The sequence below is a fragment of the Hemitrygon akajei genome, chromosome 3 (assembly GCF_048418815.1).
Source record: "Hemitrygon akajei chromosome 3, sHemAka1.3, whole genome shotgun sequence".
NCBI classification, from domain to species: Eukaryota; Metazoa; Chordata; class Chondrichthyes; order Myliobatiformes; family Dasyatidae; genus Hemitrygon; species Hemitrygon akajei.
Window position 1 is genome coordinate 10992982 of NC_133126.1, and position 22484 is coordinate 11015465.

At 43.1% G+C, this 22484-nt stretch overlaps 1 protein-coding gene across 1 annotated transcript in view; it reads right to left on the reverse strand.

The window, feature by feature from the left end:
• The window catches only part of LOC140722948 (protein phosphatase 1 regulatory subunit 37), a 296211-nt gene that overhangs the window by 254863 nt on the left and 18864 nt on the right, over nt 1-22484 (reverse strand). The gene's annotated exons all lie outside the window — the stretch shown is intronic.

A 22484-nucleotide genomic window follows, 5' to 3' on the forward strand; every position in this document is an offset into this window, starting at 1 on the left:
CTCCTCTGTCCAAACCCTGACTTCTCCTCTCAGAACCCAGAGTGATCCAGCTTTGCACCCGGGCCAGTTGTACAGGTGTCGGAACTCCATCTGCAATGATTCTGCAACACATCATCTTGGTTCATCCCCCGAACTTGCATCGCCATTGTTCCCCCTTCACTGTAGGTTGGCACACACAGTACTCCATACTGGACAGCAACAACATCTTATACATCTTCAACTTAACATCCCAATTCCTGTAATCAATATGTTTATTTATGAAGGCCAATGTTCCAAAAGCTTTGTTTACAATCCTGTCTACTTGTGACACCACCTCCAAGGAACTTTAGATCTGTATTCCTATATTGCTCGAGTCTAAAGTTTTCCTCCTCACTATCAAACACTGACCAATTTTTGTAACTTCTCCATGGTGCCTTGCGCAGAAAGTGATGAGGCAACAACGTACTTTGTCATCGGCATTTATGCAGAGGCTGATCATATCACCAGGAATCACCACTTAAGACACAGAAGAGCAGTTTACCATTGATAGATTCTCAGATAAACCTTGACGTAATAGCTTAGGAAACGGAAGAAAAGAACACAAAATTATACTTGCATAAGTTCTCAAAGTTAATACTAGAGGGCATACGTTTAACGTGAGGAAGGCAAGTTCAAAGGAGATACGTGAGGCAATTTTTCTTTTACACAGAGTGGAGTGTTCCTGGTATGCACTGCCGGGAGTGGTAGTGAAGGCACACATGATGGAGACGTTCAGAGCTGAAAGTAAATTTATTATCACAGTCCGTCTATGTAACCATATACAACCCTGAGATTCTTTTTTTTGCGGGCATACTCAGTAAATCCAAGAACCATAATAGAAACAATGAATCACTGCATGCAAAAAGATGTCAAGCAACCGATCTACAAAAGATAACGATGTGTGCAAACACAGTACAAAAGAAAAATAATAATAATAGATAAACAATAAATATTGAGCACATGAGATGAAGAGTCCTTGGAAGTAACTGCTTAGTTTGTGGGAACAGTTCACTGATGATGCATGTGAAGTTGAGTAAGTTGTCCCACTGTTTCAAGAGCCTGAGGGTTGAGGGTTAATAACTCTTTCCTGCATGTGGGGGTGTGAGTCCTAAGACTCCTGTACGTGTACGGATGCACAGCAACTTTGACAGGTCTGCAAGATATTACTTCCTACAAAGCAAAACCCAAAAGCCTGAATGGCAGCGATGCTTCACTACCATATGAACTCAATGCCTTCTATACACGTTTTAAAAGGGAGAACACAACTACAGTTGTGAAGATCCCTGCTGCATCTGATGACCCTGTGATCTCCGTCTCAGAGGCCAATGTTAGGCCGACTTTAGAGAGAGTGAACCCTCACAACGCGGAAGGTCCTGATGGAGTACTTGGTATGGCACTAAAAACCTGTGCCAACTAACTAGCTGGAGTACTCAAGGACATTTTCAACCTCTCACTGCTATGGGCGGAAGTTCCCACATGCATCAAAAAGGCAACAATTATACCAGTGCCTAAGAAAAATAATGTGGGCTACCTTAATAACGATCGCCTAGCAGCACTCACATCAACAGTGATGAAATGCTTTGAGATGTTGGTCATGATTAGACTGAACTCCTGCCTCAGCAAGGATCTGGGCCCATTGCAATTTGCCTATCACCACAATAGGTCAACAGCAGACGTAATCTCAATGGCTCTCCACACGGCTTTAGTCCACCTGGACAACAGAAACTCCTACATCAGGATGCAGTTCGTTGACTATAGCTCAGCATTTAATACTATCATTCCCACAATCCTGATTGAGAAGTTTCAGAACCTGGGCCTCTGAACCTCCCTCTGCAATTGGATCCTCGACTTCATAACCAGAAGACCACAATCTTTTCGGATTGGTGATAACATATCCTCCTCGCTGACGATCAACACTGCCGAAACTCAGGGGTGTGTGCTTAGCCCATTGCTCTACTCTCTATATACCCACTACTGTGTGGCTAGGTACAGCTCAAATACCATCGAAGCAACATCCTTGTAAATCTCCTCTGCACCCTTTCTATAGTTTCCATGTCCTTCTTGTAGTGAGGCAACCAGAATTGAGCACAGTACTCCAAGTGGGGTCTGACCAGGGTTCTATATAGCAGAAACATTACCCCATTGGCTCTTAAACTCAATCCCATGGTTTATGAAGGCCAATGCACCGTATGCCTTCTTAACCACAGAGTCAACCTGCATAGAAGCTTTGAGTGTCCCATGGACTCGGACCCCAAGATCCCTCTGATTCTCTGCACTACCTAGAGTCTTACATTAATGCTACATTCTGTCATCATATATGACCTACCAAAATGAACCACCTCACACTTATCTGGGTTGAACTCCATCTGCCATTCTCAGCCCAGTTTTGCATCCTATCAATGTCCCGCTGTAACCTCTGACAGCTCACCACACTATTAACAACACCTCCAACCTTAGTGTCATCAGCAAATTTACTAACATATTCCTCCACTTCCTCATCCAGGTCATTTATACAAATCATGAAGAGTAGGGGTCCCAGAACAGATCTCTGAGGCACACCACTGGTCACCAGTCTCCATGCAGAATATGATCTGTCCACAATTACACTTTGCCTTCTGTGGGCAAGCCAGTTCTGGATCCACAAAGCAATGCCCCCTTAGATCCCATGCCTCCTTACTATCTCAATAATCCTTGCACAGCGTACCTTATCAAATGCCTTGCTGAAATCCATATACACTACATCCACAGCTCTACCTTCATCAATGTGTTTAGACACATACTCAAAAAATTTAATCAGGCTCGTAATGCACGACCTGCCTTTGACAAAGCCATGCTGACTATTCCTAATCATATTATGCCTCTCCAAATGTTCACAAATCCTGCCTCTCAGGATCTTCTCCATCAACTTACCAACCACTGAAATAAGACTCACTGGTCTATAATTTTCTGGGCTATCCCTACTCCTTTTCTTGAATAAGGGAACAACATCCGCAAACCTCCTATCTTCCGGAACCTCTCCCATCCTCATTTAATGATGCAAAGGTCATCGCCAGAGGCTCATAAATCTCCTCCCTCGCTTCTCAGAGTAGCCTTGGGTACATTCCATCTAGTCCCAGTGACTTATCCAACTTGATGCTTTCCCAAAGCTCCAGCCCATCCTCTTCCTTAATATCTATATGCTCATGCTTTTCAGTCTGCTGCAAGTCATCCCTACAATTGCCAAGATCCTTTTCTGTAGCGAATATGAAGCAAAGTATTCATTAAGTACCTCTGCTATCTCCTCCGGTTCCATACACACTTTTCCACTGTCACACTTGATTGGTCATATTCTCTCACGTCTTATCCTCTTGCTCTTCACATATTTGTAGAATACCTTGGGGTTTTCCTTAATCCTGTTCGCCAAGGCCTTCTCATGGCCTCTTCTGTCTGTCCATATTTCATTCTTAAGCTCCTCCCTGCTAGCCTTATAATCTTCTAGATCTCTATCATTACCTAGTTTTTTGAACCTTTCATAAGCTCTTCTTTTCTTCTTGACTAGATTTACAACAGCCTTTGTATACCACAGCTCCTGCACCCTGCCATCCTTTCCATCTCATTGGAACATACCTATGCAGTACGCCACGCAAATATACCCTGAACATTTGCCACATTTCTTCCGTACGTTTCCCTGAGAACATCTGTTTCCAATTTATGCTTCCAAGTTCCTGTCTGATAGCCTTATATATTTCCTCTTACTCCAATTAAATGCTTTCCCAACTTGTCTGTTCCTATCCTTCTCCAATGCTATGGTAAAGGAGATAGAATTGTGATCACTAACTCCAAAATGCTCTTCCACTGAGAGACCTGACACCTGACCAGGTTCATTTCCCAATACCAGATCAAGTACAGCCTCTCCTCTTGTAGGCTTATCTACATATTGTGTCAAGAAACCTTCCTGAACTCACCTAACAAACTCCACCTCATCTAAACCCCTTGCTCTAGGGATATGCCAATCAATATTTGGGAAATCAAAATCTCCCACAACAACCCTGTTATTACTCCTTTCCAGAATCTGTCTCCCTATGTTCTCCTCGATGTCCCTGTTACTATTGGGTAGTTGTTACTGAATTGAGAAACCGCAGTAAAACAGGTGAGTTTGCCGAACTGACAGACTCTCTCATTATTGCGGCATTCTGGATAATGCTCTGAGAGAAAGACTATTAAGAGAACCAGACGTAGATTTGGAAAAAGCTTTGGAGACCGTGATGTTGCAAGCTAAAGAGCTTTTTATTGAGAGGTGTGCAGACGCTGTGGAAAAGCACGAACATGTTAGAAAAAAATAATAAAATGGCAATGAAACTGACAGAGAGCAAGACATTGTCTGAAAGAAAGAAAACTTTGTGATCGCTGTGGGCGCCGACCAAAAAAGTGTCCAGTGTACGGGAAAATATGCAATATCTGCGGTAAAAGTAATCATTTTTCATGCTGTTGCAGAAGTAGAAAGGAAATAAAACATGTAAATGCAGTGCTTGAAAATGAAGGTGAAGAGTTTTATATTGATGTGCTTTGTGAAAACAAACAAAGTAAGAATGACTGGACAATTCCATTGCAAGTGAACCAAAACAATATTCTGTTTAAACTGGATACTGGGGAACAAGTAAATGTTCTTGCAGAATCTGAGTTTAATGCATTAAAGCCAAGACCGAAGTTACATCAGACAAATATAAAGTGACTGGGTGTTCAGGTGCAGACATTCCAGTTAAAGGAACTTGTGTGGTGAAAGTATCACACAAAAATATTGTGCACACACTTTCATTTGTGGATGTGCTAAAAAATGAACAGTCAATACTGGGTTTATCTGCCTGTGAGAGACTCAATTTGGTGAAAAGAGTATTAGTCCTGGACTGTGACACAGAGTCAGAATAGAGTGACTTGATGAAAGAGCAAGAGAGAACAGAATTTGATTCCAACGCGGCAAAAGTAAAAGAAGTCGTAAGGAAAAATCCCAGACCCATCCCTTTGTTACCAGCATCTGACAAAGCATTGCCACCAAAACCAAGCTTGCCGGTACTGTACAATACTGATCTGAAGCCAAAGAGTGACAAGAATCAGGATCCAATTGAAGAAGTGAAAGCACAAGTGAAGGAATTGAGAAGTTTTATTGAAATGATGAAGTCTCAGCATAAAAAAAGAGATTACACAGTTAATGAATGGATTAGATGAAGAAAAGAAGATTCGCATTTCATTACAAATGGAAGTGGAAGGAATTAAGAAAGCTACAGTACCTGAAGAAGTACAACCCAGATCATACATGGTCCAAACAGAAGAAGGAACAGGGCTAAGAAGAAATCGCAAAGTCCTCAAGAAAGAACCAACTTCAGAGTTTTCATTAACTGATGCAGACCAGATGAAACTTGAAAATAACAACGAAACACAAGAACTGTATGAACCACTTAGAAGATCGACTCATGTTCGTAAACCCCCAGAGAGACTGATAGAGACATGTTAAATTATGCATTTGTTTTGATTAATGTTGCTAAGTGTTTTCTTTTTAAGGAAAAGAAGATGTGGTGATATCACTTGTCACATGTCAGAACATGGTTGGACAGAGTTTGGAGCATGCGCAGAAATGAAAGAATGATCTAGAAAGCATGGCAGTGTAAAACGTGGTTGCTGTTTGCTGTTAAATAAAAGCTCTAGTCATGTTCTTCCAGAATATGTTTCTTTATGAGTAACCCATGGTACGTATAAAGAACACAACAACATGCCGGTGATACTAAGCCTGATTCTGATTCTACCTGATGAGAGAAGAGAGTGAGAAGAGAGCATGGCCTGGATGGTGGAGGTCCCTGATGACTAATGCTGTTTTCCTGTGACTGTGCTCCCTATAAATGTGCTCAAAGTTGGGAGGGCATTACCTGTGATGCCATATCTAAGACACTCTTAGACAGGCACACGAGTATGCAGTGAATGAAGAGATAATGATGTTTAATAGGCAGAAGGGACTAGTTTAGTGAGGCAACACATACAAAATGCTGGAGGAATTCAGCAGGTCAGGCAGCATCCATGGAAGTGATGTTTCAGCCTAAGACCCTTCTTCAGGACTGAGAAGAAAGAGGGAAGATGCCATAATAGATTGGTGAGGGGAGAGGAAGGAGGCCAGCTGAAAGGTGATTGATGAAGCCAGGTGGGTGGGAAAGGTCAAGGGCTGGAGAAGAAGGAATCTGATAGGAGAGGAGAGTGGACTATAGGAGAAAGGGAAGAAGAAGGGGACCCAGGAGAAAGCAACAGGCAGGTGAGAAGAGGTAAAAGGTCATAGTGGGAAACAGAGGAGAGGGGGTGATTTTTTTTAACCAGAAAGAGAAATCAATATTTATGCCAGAGGTTACCCAGATGGAATATATGGTGTTGCTTCTCCAACCGGAGGGTGTCCTCATCTTGGCACAAGATATCAGAATGGGAAAGGGAATAAGAATTAAAATGTTTGGCCATCAGGAAATTTGTCTTGTGGATGGAGTGGAGGTGCTCAATGTTTAGTGAGGGATTAATTAATTAGCTTGGCACAGCATTGAGGAGCAAAAGGCATGTTCCTATGTTGTACGTAAATGATGTAAGATTTCTCTGACTTTGGGCAATGCCTTTGAGTTGAATGAAATGAACCATGTGTAATTTTTCCCTGTAGAGTCAAATCATTTCTGCCAATCTGGAGTTGGAAAACAGGTGGGGGGGTGTGGATGCACTTAAATGTAACATACCTGACAATGTTGAAAATACTCAGCTGTTCAGACAGCATCCTTGGAGACTGAAACAGAGTCAATAATCTTTCACCAGAACAATGTGAATGTACTGCTGCTGAAATTAGTTGGATTGTGTACAAGTGTTAAAGTACTTTATTATCAGCTACCACTTCATATTAATCTAGGAATTTTTCAACAGAACACTCAAATTGTGCATCTGAGTCAAACAAACTTCAAAGTTCCAAGTGCATTTATTATCGAGATATGTATACATTATACAACCTTGAGATTTGTCTCCTTACAGATGACCACAAAACAAAGGAACCCTAAAGAACCATTAAACACCAATCGTGTAAAAAAAAACAAATCCTACAAACAATAAACACAAGCAAATAGCACTCTGAACTGAAGTTCACAGAAAGTCTGTCCCTAGACCATTAATTTAGCGCAGAGCCGAGTAAATGTCGCGGAGTAGCGAGGTGAACCCACCCATCACTCACCTCAAGGCCCCGACACGCTAACCTTTTTAATCTGGCCCAACACCTAAATTGTCATCCAAACAGTTGGGTTCCGTCGCTTCGATACGTTCTGGGACTTTGACCCTGCTGCCTTATTCAGCTGGTACCCAACCTTTCCGATTCAGCCCAGCAATTAAACAGGCCACTCCTCACCTTGCCTCAGTTCTGCCATGTCAAATTGCGTCTGGGTCCAAAGGGAAGTAACAAATTATGCCAAAGGGAAGTAACAAGGTGAACAACCCTAAATTAACACGTATCCTCAGATAAATATACTTCAGGCAAAAGGAGTGGAGCAAACTAAAATTAACTAGCTTTCTTTCTCAGTTCTGATGAAGGGCCTTTGACCTGCAATGCTAACTCTATTTCTATTTCCACAGATATTGCCTGACCTGTTGAAAATTTTAAGTCTTTTTTCTTTTAATTCAAGGAATAGAATTTTTCTCTTCATAGTCTGTAACAATCCCATTTGCTTCAACCTCAAGCCATATCCTAAGTATATTTGAATCGGTCTGAGCAAAATGAAATAAATTTATTGTCCTTTCATGCAGAAAATTTGGAGATGCATTTCTGGTTTTAGGGTTATTCAGTTTTTGCCATGGAACACAGGATGAGCGTACTTCTGTTCCGAACATACTACAGAATGAATTAGCCACCTTTGTGAACCTTGTCACGTCAACAATTAATATCAAAGGAAGCACAGCTCAACACTGCCATGAACGGTCTCAAGCCCGACTGCGAAAGGAGGAGGGTTGGGCTTGGGGCTAACAACCCCATCCCATAAAAACCCAGAGTGACAGAAACACCAACAGAAGCTCCAAATACCTCATCCCAGGGAGAGGACAGATCTTCGCTCAGGATAAAGGATTGTGATGAGCTGCTGTTGGCAGTATATCCCAGAAGGGGTGAAGCTCTTTAGAAGAAGAAGGACAACTGAACATACAGGATGCAAAAAGTGGAGAAAACTGCGTTAAAACAGTGTAAGAAAAGGAGGTGACTTACATTCAATTCCACTGTGAGTACTTCAGCTTTGATTATCTCATTAAACAAGGTGTTAATACTTCTCTTCAATCTGCAATCTGTATAATTTCATTTGAAATACTGTCTCTCCCAGCAGCTTTACTGTTTCTCATTTCGCTTATTACATTATCCACTATTTTTTATCTCCCCGAAGATCTCACTCTTTAACTACTTGTGCTTAGCCTGTTATTGCCTGGTTCCCTCATTAGCACTTCCAGGATAATATAATACAGTGTGAACATTTCTTGATACATTGAGTAATGCACTGATTAGACTGTGGAGTGAGAAAACTGCTGTTGGCTTGGATCTTCCATTAAACCTGAACACAGGTGTAGAACTCTCACAAAGAGAACAAATAAAACTGCCTGAGACACGTTTTCCTGGTAATAGATGTGTGAAAACCTGGCCACCCGTTCAGACCTGAATTCTTGCTTTGTGCCAGGAATTACAAAGGTATTTCTAGGATTTAAAATCCCTGTATTCCGCTCAATGTTATTTTTCTGCTGGAGTGAATTGGTATGCAAAACACCATTCTGTACATCATGGCATTAAAAATATATTCTAATTGGTAAGTGTATTGTGCATTTTCACACTGCCAGAATTAATATTAATTCTTTAAATTAAATATGCTTGCAATGTGCTTCACCTTGGCTCAGAGGTAGCACTCTTGCCATAGGGTCAGAAGTTTGTGGGCTAGAACATCACACTTGAGGTTTCAAGTCAATCTAAATAAAGAGAAATCACTGCATTACTGAAGATACTATGGCCCCTCCAGTTCACCTATCAGCCCTGAATAGGATTTGAGGATGCCATCATCTACCTGCTGAACCGTGTCTATGCCCACCTGGACAAGCCGGCGAGCACTGTGAGGGTCATGTTTTTTGACTTCTCCAGTGTGTTCAACACCATCCACCCTGCTCTGCTGGGTGAGAAGCTGACAGTGATGCGGGTGGATGCTTCCCTGGTGTCATGGATTATTGATTACCTGACTGGCAGACCACAGTACGTGCACTTGCAACACTGTGTGTCAGACAGAGTGGTCAGCAGCACTGGAGCGCCACAGGGGACTGTCCTGTCTCCCTTTCTCTTCACCATCTACACCTCGGACTTCAACTACTGCACAGAGTCTTGCCATCTTCAGAAGTTTTCTGATGACTCTGCCATGCATCAGCAAGGGAGATGAGGCTGAGTACAGGGCAACGGTGGGAAACTTTGTCACATGGTGCGAGCAGAATCATCTGCAGCTTAATGTGAAAAAGACTAAGGAGCTGGTGGTGGACCTAAGGAGGGCTAAGGCACTGGTGACCCATGTTTCCATCCAAGGGGTCAGTGTGGACATGGTGGAAGATTACAAATACCTGGGGATACGAATTGACAATAAACTGGACAGGTCAAAGAACACTGAGGCTGTCTACAAGATGGGTCAGAACCGTCTCTACTTCCTGAGGAGACTGAGGTCCTTTAACATCTGCCAGACGATGCTGAGGATGTTCTACGAGGCTGTGGTGGCCAGTGCTATCATGTTTGCTGTTGTGTGCTGGGGCAGCAGGCTGAGGGTAGCAGACACCAACAGAATCAACAAACATTCTGTTTGTTGTGGGGCAGTGGACAGTGATGTTGTGGGGGTGGAACTGGACTCTCTGATGGTGGTATCTGAAAAGAGGATGCTGTCCAAGTTGCATGCCATTTTGGACAATGACTCCCATCCACTCCATAATGTACTGGTTAGGCACAGGAATACATTTAGCCAGAGACTCATTCCACCAAGATGTAACACTGAGCGTCATAGGAAGTCATTCCTGCCTGTGGCCATCAAACTTTACAACTCCTTCTTCGGAATGTTAGACACCCTGTGCCAATAAGCTGGTCCTGGACTTATTTCCACTTGGCAGGATTAACTTCTTATTATTTAATTATTTATGGCTTTATATTGCTATATTTCTATACTATTCTTGGTTGGCGCGGCTGTAACAAAACCCAATTTCTCTCGGGATCAATAAAGTATGTCTGTCTGTCTGTCTGAATCTGGGCTTGATGGTGTAAGATTTTTGGTGGCTATGAATGTCCTTGGAGTTCCAAAAGGGTGTCAACAGCCTGTTCTGCACGTCTGCCAGAAGTGCACCAAACAGGTAGAGCAGGATGTCAAAAGTGGGATGACTAGACAGCTTGTGGTGCTAGAGCTAAAGCTATTGTCTTAATCTTCCAACGAGATCAATACGGGGAAAGAGCAAGAACTCTCCTCCAGCCACCAGTACTATTTGAGGAGCACCCAATGCTCAAAAATCAGACGTAGATCATTGTAGTGTAATTTATAAGTTAGCTCTCAGGAGCTGCAGTCAAATTATTGGACCATAGCTTTGGAGATGTGAGTTCCAAGTCCAAAATGGCAGTTGTGGGCTTTAAATTCTAGTCATTAACAAAAACCTCAAATTGAAAAAAAAACTTAAGTGTAACTAGTGAAGTTTCAGGTTTTCATAACCACCCACCCTCACATGTGGTTCACCATTTGGTGATGAATTCAGCTGTTCTTATCCAGACAAGCCTATATGTGACTCCACACTGACCAATACTGTTAACTCTTACTAGCCACATCAGTACCATACAGACCAATTCACTCTGTATTTACAAATGATATCAGCATCCTCTGAACATAAAAAGAAAAAAAATCTCATCCGTCTACTGTGATGATTATTTGACGGCAGTTTCAAGTTGCAAAGTCAACAGTAAGTGTCTTTTCATCATCTTCAAAGTTTGTGCATAAAATGAACTGCATTCATTCATGGTAGATTCCCTTACTCAGGACAATATCATCAGAAAATATATAATGACTCAGAGATGACCCTTGAAGGAGTACAACTCACCACCCCTCCCCTCTGATTCAAGGAAATCTCTAGACCGTGACCATTCAAGGTGAAGAAGGAGCATTGAGAAACCTGAATTAGAGTACATACATAAACAATGGAAGGCGTATTTCCATCTTCAAATCTCCAGGAAATCTAAACAAGCATCACTCCCCACTAACATCTTAACTACATTCTACAGAGGCGTGGTTGAGAGTGTGCTGACCTTTTGCATCATAACCTGGTACTCCAGCTGCAGTGCTGCCGACAAAAAAGCCTTGCAGAGGGTGTTTAGGGGAGCAGAGAGGGTTATTGGGGTCTCCCTACCTTCTGTACAAGACCTCTTTCAGAGTCGATGCCTCCGGAAGACACTGTATATCATTAAAGACCCCTCACACCCTCTCCATGAACTGTTTGTTCTTCCGCCATCAGGCAAACGTTACAGGAGCATCAAAACTAAAACCACAAGGCTACTAAACAGCTTCCTCCCACAGGCAGTCAGACTGCTAAATAGCTGCTCTACCTGACTCTGCTTTGGACACTTTTAACTTGCACTGGACACTTAAAACATGATTTTAACCGACATGTGGCTGTTGTGTTTTACTATTTATTGTTATGTTTATTATTTAGTGTTGCATTTGTTATGTTATGATTGCACTGCCCCTGAGAAACGCTGTCTCATTCTGCCCTGCAGAGCTGATGTACGGTTAGAATGACAATAAAGTTTTTGAATAAAGTTTTGAATCTATGAATCCATTTATTTTCTCATCTGGTACTTCCCGTTTCACCCCATGGCAGAATTTGTGCTTCCTGCACTGGCTTCCTCAGCAGCTTAAAACCCATTGGGCAGAGACAATGCAACTGATCCTTGACTCTAAAAGAAAAGAAGAAAGAAGAAGAAAAAAGAAGAAGGAAGGAAAAGCAGGAAGGAGAAGGAGAACCCTAATTTTGCGCTTTTTAATTCATTTATATAATTTTCTAGTGCCATTGAATAGTTTTCATACCTGCTGTCAACTATAATTTGAGCTAATAAACAATGGTTAGTTTATTGCATTCTTGTCTAAATCCTTTCATAAAGAGCAAATTTATTGTTGTGTAGATCCTCAGATAGTACAAACAAACGAAAATCAACTGATACTAGAAATCAAAGTAGTACACACAAAAAGCAGGGGGAATGCAGCAGGTCAGGCAGCATCTGTGGAAAAGAGTTAACAGTCAACATTTCAGGCCGAGACCCTTCCTCAGAGGCCTTAAATAGTGGGTTGGCATAAATGGGGTGACACAGTCACGTAATGGTTAGCACAATCTATTACAGTTCAGGGCTTTCTGGAGTTCAGAGTTCAATTCCAGCGCCATCTGTAAGGAGTTTGTATGTTCTCCCCATGGAACGTGTGGGGTTCCTCTGGGTGCTCTGGTTTCCTCCCACAGTCCAAAGATGAACTGGTTATTGAAAAGTGTCCTACGATTAGGCTTGTGTTAAATTGGTGGGCTGCTGGGCAGTGGGTCGGGTTGGGCTGGTAGGGCCTGTTTCATGTTGTATCTCTAAATAATAATAATCTTTAATAATTATCTGATAATATAATCTGAAATGGTTAATATAAATCAGTTCAACAAGGTAGATTGGAGCATAATTAATGTTAGACATAATTGAAATCAAGTTGAAAGAGTGGGAATGGGCTGTGGGTTGACATGTAGATCAGTCAACATGTTGATTAAAGATTTATCCAGTGTATGGGGTTATGTGAGGTGTTAATCATAATGATCATGCAGCAGGAAGTGTCTAATGAAAACAGTATGTAAAATAATGGCTGAACATGAACATGGCCCAATACTGCCAAATTGAGCCAAACTCAAGGTCTAGGCCATAGAGCACGACAGCACAGAAACAGGCCCTTTGGCAAATCTACTCCAAGTTGCACTGTTATTCTGTCAAGTAAGGTCTTATAATACTTTTCATCTCTGATTCGCCCGGTGTTGTAAATGTTAAAGCCCTGAGGACTCAATATAGGCTTGTGTTTCAATTAATTCCAATGCAGCATTGCAGGCAGGGCTAGCCACTGATGAAAATATGCGATATACTGAACTGGTGTAGCCATCCTGACATGAGCCAAGTACTTAGAGTTCTCTTTGCTACCGTCAAGGAGGAGGTACAGGAGCCTGTAGGCATACACACAATGGTTCAGGAACAGCCTCTTACCCTGCTTCATCAGATTTTTTTGCACTTCGTATTTAATTGAATTTACGTACATATATTTCTCACTGTAATTTATATATATTATTGTTATGTGTAACAATGTACTGCTGCTGTGGAACAATAAATTTCATGACATATATCAGTGATATTAAACCTGATTCTGATTCTGTACAGATTTGACCAGATCTGAACCTACACATATCATTAGGTGCTATTTGCTTTGGGTAGCATCTTGTCCAGGTAGATGCTACTGAATCAAGGTTGCTAGTCAAAGAAATACAAAGAGTGTGGGTTTTAACTCAAAATGTTGACAATTCCTTTTCCCTGACAAATTCTGTTCGATCCACTGAGCCCTTCTAGCAGATTTTTTGTTCTACATATTAAATATTGGTGGGTTAACGAGCCCTACTAACTATGGCCAACAATTTGAACAGGAACATTGGAAAAGCCCTAAAGGGGCCTTTTTAATCCAGTGCAACACACGCAAAATACTGAAGGAATTCAGCAGGCAGCATCTAGGGAAATCGGTAAACATTTGAAATTTCGGACTGAGATCCTCCTTCAGGAATGAAAAGGAAGGAGGCAGAGCCAGAATAAGAAGCTGAAGGGAGGGGAAAAGAGGACAAGCAAAACAGGTGATAGCTGAAGTCAGGTGTGTGGGGGAGGGAATGAAGTAAGAATCTGGAAAGATGGAAAAGGTAAAGGGTTGGAGAAGAAAGAATCTGGTAAGAGAGGAGAGTGGACCATGGGATAAAGGGAAGGAGGAAGAGTACCATGGGGAGGAAACAAATTAAGAGGGGGTCAGAGTGGAGAAATGAAAAAGAGGGAAGAGGGACACTGAAAAAAAAATACTGGAATTTGGAGAAAATCAATTTTCATGCCATCAGGTTGGAGGCTACCTAGATGGAATATGAGGTGTTGCTCCTCCAGCCTGAGACTGGTCTTATCATGGCATAAGAGGAGGCCATGGACCGACATGTCGGAATGGAAATGGGGTATGGAACTGAAATGGTTGGCTACCAGGAAAGTCCCACTTTTTGCAGATGAAGCAAAGGATTGCCCTCTGAGTTTTTTTGGATGTCACAACTTTCACTTGTATAACCAAAGATCAAAACAGAGCAATGGTGAGTTGATGGTGTTCAGACTGAAGGAACTGGCAAAAAGGTGCAATTTCCAGACGTGGCTCAAAGGGGCGGAAGGGCCTCCATAGAACGCAAAGCATCTTCAAGGAGCGATGCCTCAGAAGGGCAACATCCATTATTAAGGATCCCCATCACCCAGGGCATACCCTCTTCTCATTGTTACCATCAGATAAGAGATACAGAAGCCTGAAGGCACACAATCAGTGATTCAGGAACAGCTTCTTTCCCTATGCCATCCGAGTTCTGTTTTTGCACGATTTTTAATCTATTTAATATACGTATACCATATATACCTACTGTAAGTGATTTACTTATTTATTTATTTTTTTCTGTATCATGTATTGCATTGAACTGCTGCTGCTAAGTTAACAAATTTCATGACACATGTTAATGATAATAAACTGGATTCTGATTCTAGTTATTGCTGTCCTTCAACCCGCTGGTACATACTTTTGTATTTCTAATGGTACAAATTTTATCTACCAGCAAAGACAATGATTTAATCAGAGACATAACATGCAATAGGCTTTTCTGATTGAACGAGCTGCACCACCCAGCAACTCACCTATTTAAAACTAGCTTATTCACAGGACAATTTACAATGACCAATGTAATGGAATGTGAGAGGAAACTAGAAACATTACGCAGTTAAGGGGAGAACAGTCAGAGGGGGGAAAGCGAAGGAGAGTAGACAGGTAGTGCATAGCACCCCTATAGCCATTCCCCTGAATAATAAGTTTACCATCTTGGATACTGTTGGCGAGGTCGACCAACCAGGTGTGAGCCACGGTGGCAGGGCCTCTGGCACTGAGTCTGACCCGATGGTGCAGAAGGATGGGACGGAGAAGAGAAGAGCTGTCGTCATTGGAGACTCTATAGTCAGGGAAGCAGACAGGAGATTTTGTGGACGTGAGAAGGAAACCCGCATGGTTTGTTGCCTCCCGGGTGCCAGGGTCCGGGATGTCTCTGACCGGGCGCATGACATCCTGGCACGAGAGGGAAAGCAACCAGAAGTCGTGATACATGTTGGTACCAATGACATAGGCAGGAAGAGGGGTGAGGTCCTGAAGTGTGAGTTTTGGGAACTAGGAAGAAGGCTGAAGAACAGGACCTCAAAGGTGGCGTTCTCAGGATTGCTGCCAGTGCTATGTGATAGTGATGGTAAGAATTGGAGAGGATGGCAGTTGAATGCGTGGCTGAGGAGTTGGTGCAGGGGGCAGAGTTTTAGATTTTTGGATCATTGGGATCTCTTCTGGGGAAGGTGGGACCTGTATAGATTGGATGGGTCGCACCTGAACTCGAGAGGGAGCAATATCCTTGCAGGTAGGTTTGCTAACATGGTTCGAAAGGGTTTAAACTAATTTGCAAGGGGGATAGGACCCAGAGCGATAGAGCAGTAAAAGAAGTGCATGGAGTAAAGCCAGATCTAACATATAGAGAGGCTTTGAGGAAAGAGCAGCAGAATAAAGGGTATAAAGGTAGTAAGGTAGAATGGCTAAAGTGTGTGTACTTCAATGCAAGAAGCATCAGAAACAAAGGTGATTAACTGAGAGCTTGGATACATACATGGAATTATGATGTAGTGGCCATTACGGAGACTTGGCTGGCACCAGGGCAGGAATGGATTCTCAATATTCCTGGATTTCAGTGCTTTAAAAGGGATAGAGAGGGGGGGAAAGGGGAGGAGATGTGGCATTACTGGTCAGGGATACTATTACAGCTACAGAAAGGGTGGGTAATGTAGCAGGATCCTCTTTTGAGTCAGTATGGGTGGAAGTCAGGAACAGGAAGGGAGCAGTTACTCTACTGGGGGTATTCTGTAGGCCCCCTGGTAGCACCAGAGATACCGAGGAGCAGATTTTGGAAAGGTGCAAAAATAACATGGTTGTTATCATGGGTGACTTTAACTTCCCTAATATTGATTGGCACTTGATTAGTTCCAAGGGTTTAGATGGGGCAGAGTTTGTTAAGTGTGTCCAGGATGGATTCCTCTCACAGTATGTTGACAGGCCGACTAGGGGCAATGCCATACTAGATCTAGTATTAGGTAATGAACCGGGTCAGGTCACAGATCTGTCAGTGGGTGAGCATCTGGGGGATAGTGATCACCGCTCCCTGGCCTTTAGCATTATCATGGAAAAGGATAGAATCAGAGAGGACAGGAAAATTTTTAATTGGGGAAGGGCAAATAGATAGATAGATAGATAGATAGATAGATAGATAGATACTTTATTCATCCCCATGGGGAAATTCAACTTTTTTTCCAATGTCCCATACACTTGTTGTAGCAAAACTAATTACATACAATACTTAACTCAGTAAAAAATATGATATGCATCTAAATCACTATCTCAAAAAGCATTAATAATAGCTTTTAAAAAGTTCTTAAGTCCTGGCGGTAGAATTGTAAAGCCTAATGGCATAGGGGAGTATTGACCTCTTCATCCTGTCTGAGGAGCATTGTATCGATAGTAACCTGTCGCTGAAACTGCTTCTCTGTCTCTGGATGATGCTATGTAGAGGATGTTCAGAGTTATCCATAATTGACCGTAGCCTACTCAGCGCCCTTCGCTCAGCTACCGATGTTAAACTCTCCAGTACTTTGCCCACGACAGAGCCCGCCTTCCTTACCAGCTTATTAAGACGTGAGGCGTCCCTCTTCTTAATGCTTCCTCCCCAACACGCCACCACAAAGAAGAGGGCGCTCTCCACAACTGACCTATAGAACATCTGCAGCATCTCACTACAGACATTGAATGACGCCAACCTTCTTAGGAAGTACAGTCGACTCTGTGCCTTCCTGCACAAGGCATCTGTGTTGGCAGTCCAGTCTAGCTTCTCGTCTAACTGTACTCCCAGATACTTGTAGGTCTTAATGATGAGGCTATAAGGCTAGAACTTGTGGGTGTGAATTGGGATGATGTTTTTGCAGGGACATGTATTATGGGCATGTGATTGACGTTTTGGGATCTTTTGCAGGATGTTAGGGATAAATTTGTCCTGGTGAGGAAGGTAAAGAATGGTAGGGTGAAGGAACCATGGGTGACAAGTGAGGTGGAAAATCTAGTCAGGTGGAAGAAGGCAGCATACGTGAGGTTTAGGAAGCAAGGATCAGATGTGTCTATTGAGGAATATAGGGTAGCAAGAAAGGAGCTTAAGAAGGGGCTGAGAAGAGCAAGAAGGGGGCATGAGAAGGCCTTGGCGAGTAGGGTAAAGGAAAACCCCAAAGCATTCTTCAATTATGTGAAGAACATAAGGGTGACAGGAGTGAAGGTAGGACCGATTAGAGATAAAAGTGGGAAGATGTGCCTGGAGGCTGTGGAAGTGAGCGAGGTCCTCAATGAATACTTCTCTACGGTATTCACCAATGAGAGGGAACTTGATGACGGTGAGGACAATATGAGTGAGGTTGATGTTCTGGAGCATGTTGATATTAAGGGAGAGGAGGTGTTGGAGTTTTAAAATACATTAGGACGGATAAGTCCCCGGGGCCTGACGGAATATTCCCCAGGCTGCTCTATGAGGCGAGGGAAGAGATTGCTGAGCCTCTGGCTAGGATCTTTATGTCCTCGTTGTCCATGGGAATGGTACCGGAGGATTGGAGGGAGATGATTGTTGTCCCCTTGTTCAAAAAAGGTAGTAGAGATAGTCCGGGTAATTACAGACCAGTGAGCCTTACGTCTGTGGTGGGAAAGCTGTTGGAAAAGATTCTTAGAGATAGGACCTATGGGCATTTAGAGAATCCTGGTCTGATCAGGGACAGTCAGCATGGCTTTGTGAAGGGCAGATCATGTCTAACAAGCCTGATAGAGTTCTTTGAGGAAGTAACCAGGCATATAGATGAGGGTAGTGCAGTGGATGTGATCTACATGGATTTTAGTAAGGCATTTGACAAGGTTCCGCACAGTAGGCTTATTCAGAGAGTCAGAAGGCATGGGATCCAGGGAGGTTTGGCCAGGTGGATTCAGAATTGGCTTGCCTGCAGAAGGCAGAGGGTCGTGGTGGAGGGAGTACATTCAGATTGGAGTGTTGTGACTAGTGGTGTCCCACAAGGATCTGTTCTGGGACCTCTACTTTTTGTGATTTTTATTAACGACCTGGATGTGGGGGTAGAAGGGTGGGTTGGCAAGTTTGCAGATGACTCAAAGGTTGGTGGTGTTGTGGGTAGTGTAGAGGATTGTCGAAGATTGCAGAGACATTGATAGGATGCAGAAGTGGGCTGAGAAGTGGCAGATGGAATTCAACCCGGAGAAGTGTGAGGTGGTACACTTTGGAAGGACAAACTCCAAGTCAGAGTACAAAGTAAATGGCAGGATACTTGGTAGTGTGGAGGAGCAGAGGGATCTGGGGGTACGTGTCTACAGATCCCTGAAAGTTGCCTCACGGGTAGATAGGGTAGTTAAGAAAGCTTATGCGGTGTTAACTTTCATAAGTCGAGGGATAGAGTTTAAGAGATGCAATGTAATGATGCAGCTCTATAAAACTCTGGTTAGGCCACACTTAGAGTACTGTGTCCAGTTCTGATCGCCTCAGTATAGGAAGGATGTGGAAGCATTGGAAAGGGTACAGAGGAGATTTACCAGGATGCTGCCTGGTTTAGAGAGTATGGATTATGATCAGAGATTAAGGGAGCTAGGGCTTTACTCTTTGGAGAGGAGGATGAGAGGAGACATGATAGAGGTGTACAAGATACTAAGAGGAATAGATAGAGTGGATAGCCAGCGCCTCTTCCCCAGGGCACTACTGCTCAGTACAAGAGGACATGGCTTTAAGGTAAGGGGAGGAAAGTTCAAGGGGGATATTAGAGGAAGGTTTTTGACTCAGAGAGTGGTTGGTGCGTGGAATGCACTGCCTGAGTCAGTTGTGGAGGCAGATACACTAGTGAAGTTTAAGAGACTACTAGACAGGTATATGGAGGAATTTAAGGTGGGGGTTATATGGGAGGCAGGGTTTGAGGGTCGGCACAACATTGTGGGCCAAAGGGCCTGTAATCTGCTGTACTATTCTATGTTCTATGTTTAACTTTGCCCTTACAGACATTATTGTAATTAAATTCTGAACTCCGATACCCCCACGCTGTAATAGTGCCAACAGCTAAGCTACTTTGGCACACCTCTTGGAAACAAGAAGGTAAGAGTCCTGCTGACATACAGTACCTCTTTCACCTCAGACAGTTGAGAAAGTGTGGTATGGGCCCCCAGATCCCAAGAACTTTCTACAGGGGCACAATTGAGAGCATCCTGACTGGCTGCATCACTGCCTGGTGTGGGAACTGTACTTCCCTCAACCGCAGCACTCTGCAGAGAGTGGTGCAGACAGCCCAGTGTGTCTGCAGTTGTGAACTTCCCATGGTTCAGGACATTTACAAAGGCAGGTGTGAAAAAAAGGGCCCGTAGGATCATTGGGGACTCGAATCACCCCAATCACAATCTATTCCAGCTGCTACCATCCAGGAAACGATAACGCAGCATAAAAAACCAGGACCAACAGAGTCCGGGACAGTTTCTTCCACCAGGCAATCAGACTGATGTGAGTGTATTGCTATGCTACACTGACTGTTCTATTTATTATACTGTAAATCAGGGGTGTCAAACTCATTTTAGGTCACGGGCCGGATTGAGCAAAATGCAGCTTCACGCGGGCCGGATCAGTTGGACGCGTGCGAACGCAGCTTTCGTTGCCTCCGTTTTTTCAGCCTGCTCTCATGTGTCTCAGTCTCTGCTATAACTACAAAGTGTTTCACTTTACAAATTCCGTTTCTTATGAAGAAGACTGCCGAATAAACACTAAAAACCCTGAAAACCTGGTACCTGAATAAACTCAGCATTAGCCATATCATACGCCATAGGCGCTTCGATTACTGGGGCCAGCTTTAATAGTAATTAGATATTATCTCGCGGGCCAAAGATAATTCCACCGCGGGCCGGATTTGGCCCGTGGGCCTTGAGCTTGACATATATGCTGTAAATTATTATAAATTACTATGATTACACATCGGACATTTCAACAGAGACGTAACAAAAATTTTTACTCCTCATATGAAGGATGTAAGAAATAAAGTCAAATCAATGCAATACATTCAGACGTTCAGATCAGATAATGAAGAGGTGGGAACAAAAATGTTGAATGCCATTAATTAGAGAAGGATAGTATTGGGTATTCAAAGCTACCTTCTTGATTGAGAAAGTTAATCTGTTGTAAACAAGTAGAAATATATTAATCAATTTCTGCTCAGATGAAGTACACAAAATGCTGGAAGAACTCAGCAAGTCAGGCAGCATCTATGGAAATGAATGACAGTTGGTGTTTCAGTTCAAGACCCTTTTTCAGGACTGGAAAGGAAGGAGGCAAAAGCCAGAATAAGAAGGTGGAGGGGAGGAAAAAGAGAATAGCTGAAAGGTGATAAGTGAAGCCAGGTGAGTTGGAAAGGCTGGAGAGGAAGAAATCTGAAAGCTGGACCATAGGAGAAAGGGAAGAAAGAGGGGCACTAGGGGGAGGTTATAGGTAGGTAAAAAGGTAGGAGGACAGAGTGGGGAATAGAAAAACAGGGAAGGAGAAAGTGATGTTCATGCCATCAGGTTTGAGGCTACCCAGACACAACATGAGGTGCTGCTTCTCTATCCTGAGAGTGGCCTTATCGTGACACAAGACGAGGCCATCGACCAACATGTGAGAAACACAATGGAAACGGGTATTAAAATGAATGGTCTCAAGGAAATTCTACTTTTGCTGGATAGAGTGGAGGTGCTTGACAAAGTCCTCCCCCAATTTACGATGGGAATAGTGTGGGGGACAAATGGACAAGGGAATCATAAAGGGAGCTATCCCTGCAGAAACTGAAGAGTGGGGTGGGGGGTGGAGTTAAAGATGTATTTGGTGGTAGGATCCCTTTGGAAATGGTGGAAGTTGCAAAGAATGATGTATTGGATGTGGAGGCTCTTGGGTGGTATGTTAGGACAAGAACTTTACCTCTGTTAAGGTGACAGGCACTTGGGGTGAGCGCAGATGTCCAGGAAATGGAGGAGATGCGGGTGAGGGCAGAATTAATGGTGGAGAAAGGGAAACCCTATGCTTTGAAGGAGGACATCTCTGATGTCCTGGAAAGGAAAGCCTCATCCTGGGAATAAATGTGGTAGAAATAAAAGAATTGAGAAAAGGGAATAGCATTTTTACAGGAGACAGGGTGGGAAGAGGTATAGTCAAGATAACTGTGGGAATTGGTAGATTTATGTCAGTAAACAGTTTGTTTCCAGAGATGGAGACAGAGTTGCTGGGAAGATCGAGAGCATGCAAATTGTTACAGTTGTCAGTGGGAATGGACTGAAACAAGGGGGACTGAATGGAGGTGAGGTATAAAGACATGAGTTCAGTTGGACAGGGGCAACTTTGTTGGATTTCAGGAACATTCTGAGGAATAGGGGAAATAAGCTGTTGAGCTGTCAGTCAGAATAGATGGCTTTAGTTAACTGTGAGAGATAAGACCTAGAAGCAAGTGCCTGTCATCAGAGACCTCAAACCGAAGGGGTTTCTCTGCATTAAAGGATCATAGCCTTGGCTGCAAAGTGACCTTGGAGATCCTCATTGTTCACAGATCACTGGCACTGCCCAAAGTAACAGTCTTAGAGGCACCAGACTCTACAGGTGCTGGAAATCTAGAGCAATGTGCACAAAAAGCTGGAGGAATTCCATGGGAGATATGGTAGTATATTGGTTAGCATAACACTATTACGGCACCAGTGACCCAGGTTCAATTCCTGCCACTGTCTGTAAGGAGTTTATACATTCTCTCCATCTCTGTGTGGTTTCCACTTGCTGCTCTGATTTCTTCCGACGTTCCAAGGATGTACAGGCCAGAAGATTATTGGGTCACATGGCTATAACTGGGTTCTTTGGGCCAGAAGGGTCTGTAATGGAGCAGTATCACCTAAATAAGATAAACTAAGCAGATCAGCGGCATCTATTGGAGGGAATTGGACAGCCAATGTTTTGAACTGACACCCTTCATCAGGACTGGAAAGTAGGAGGGGATACTGCCAGTA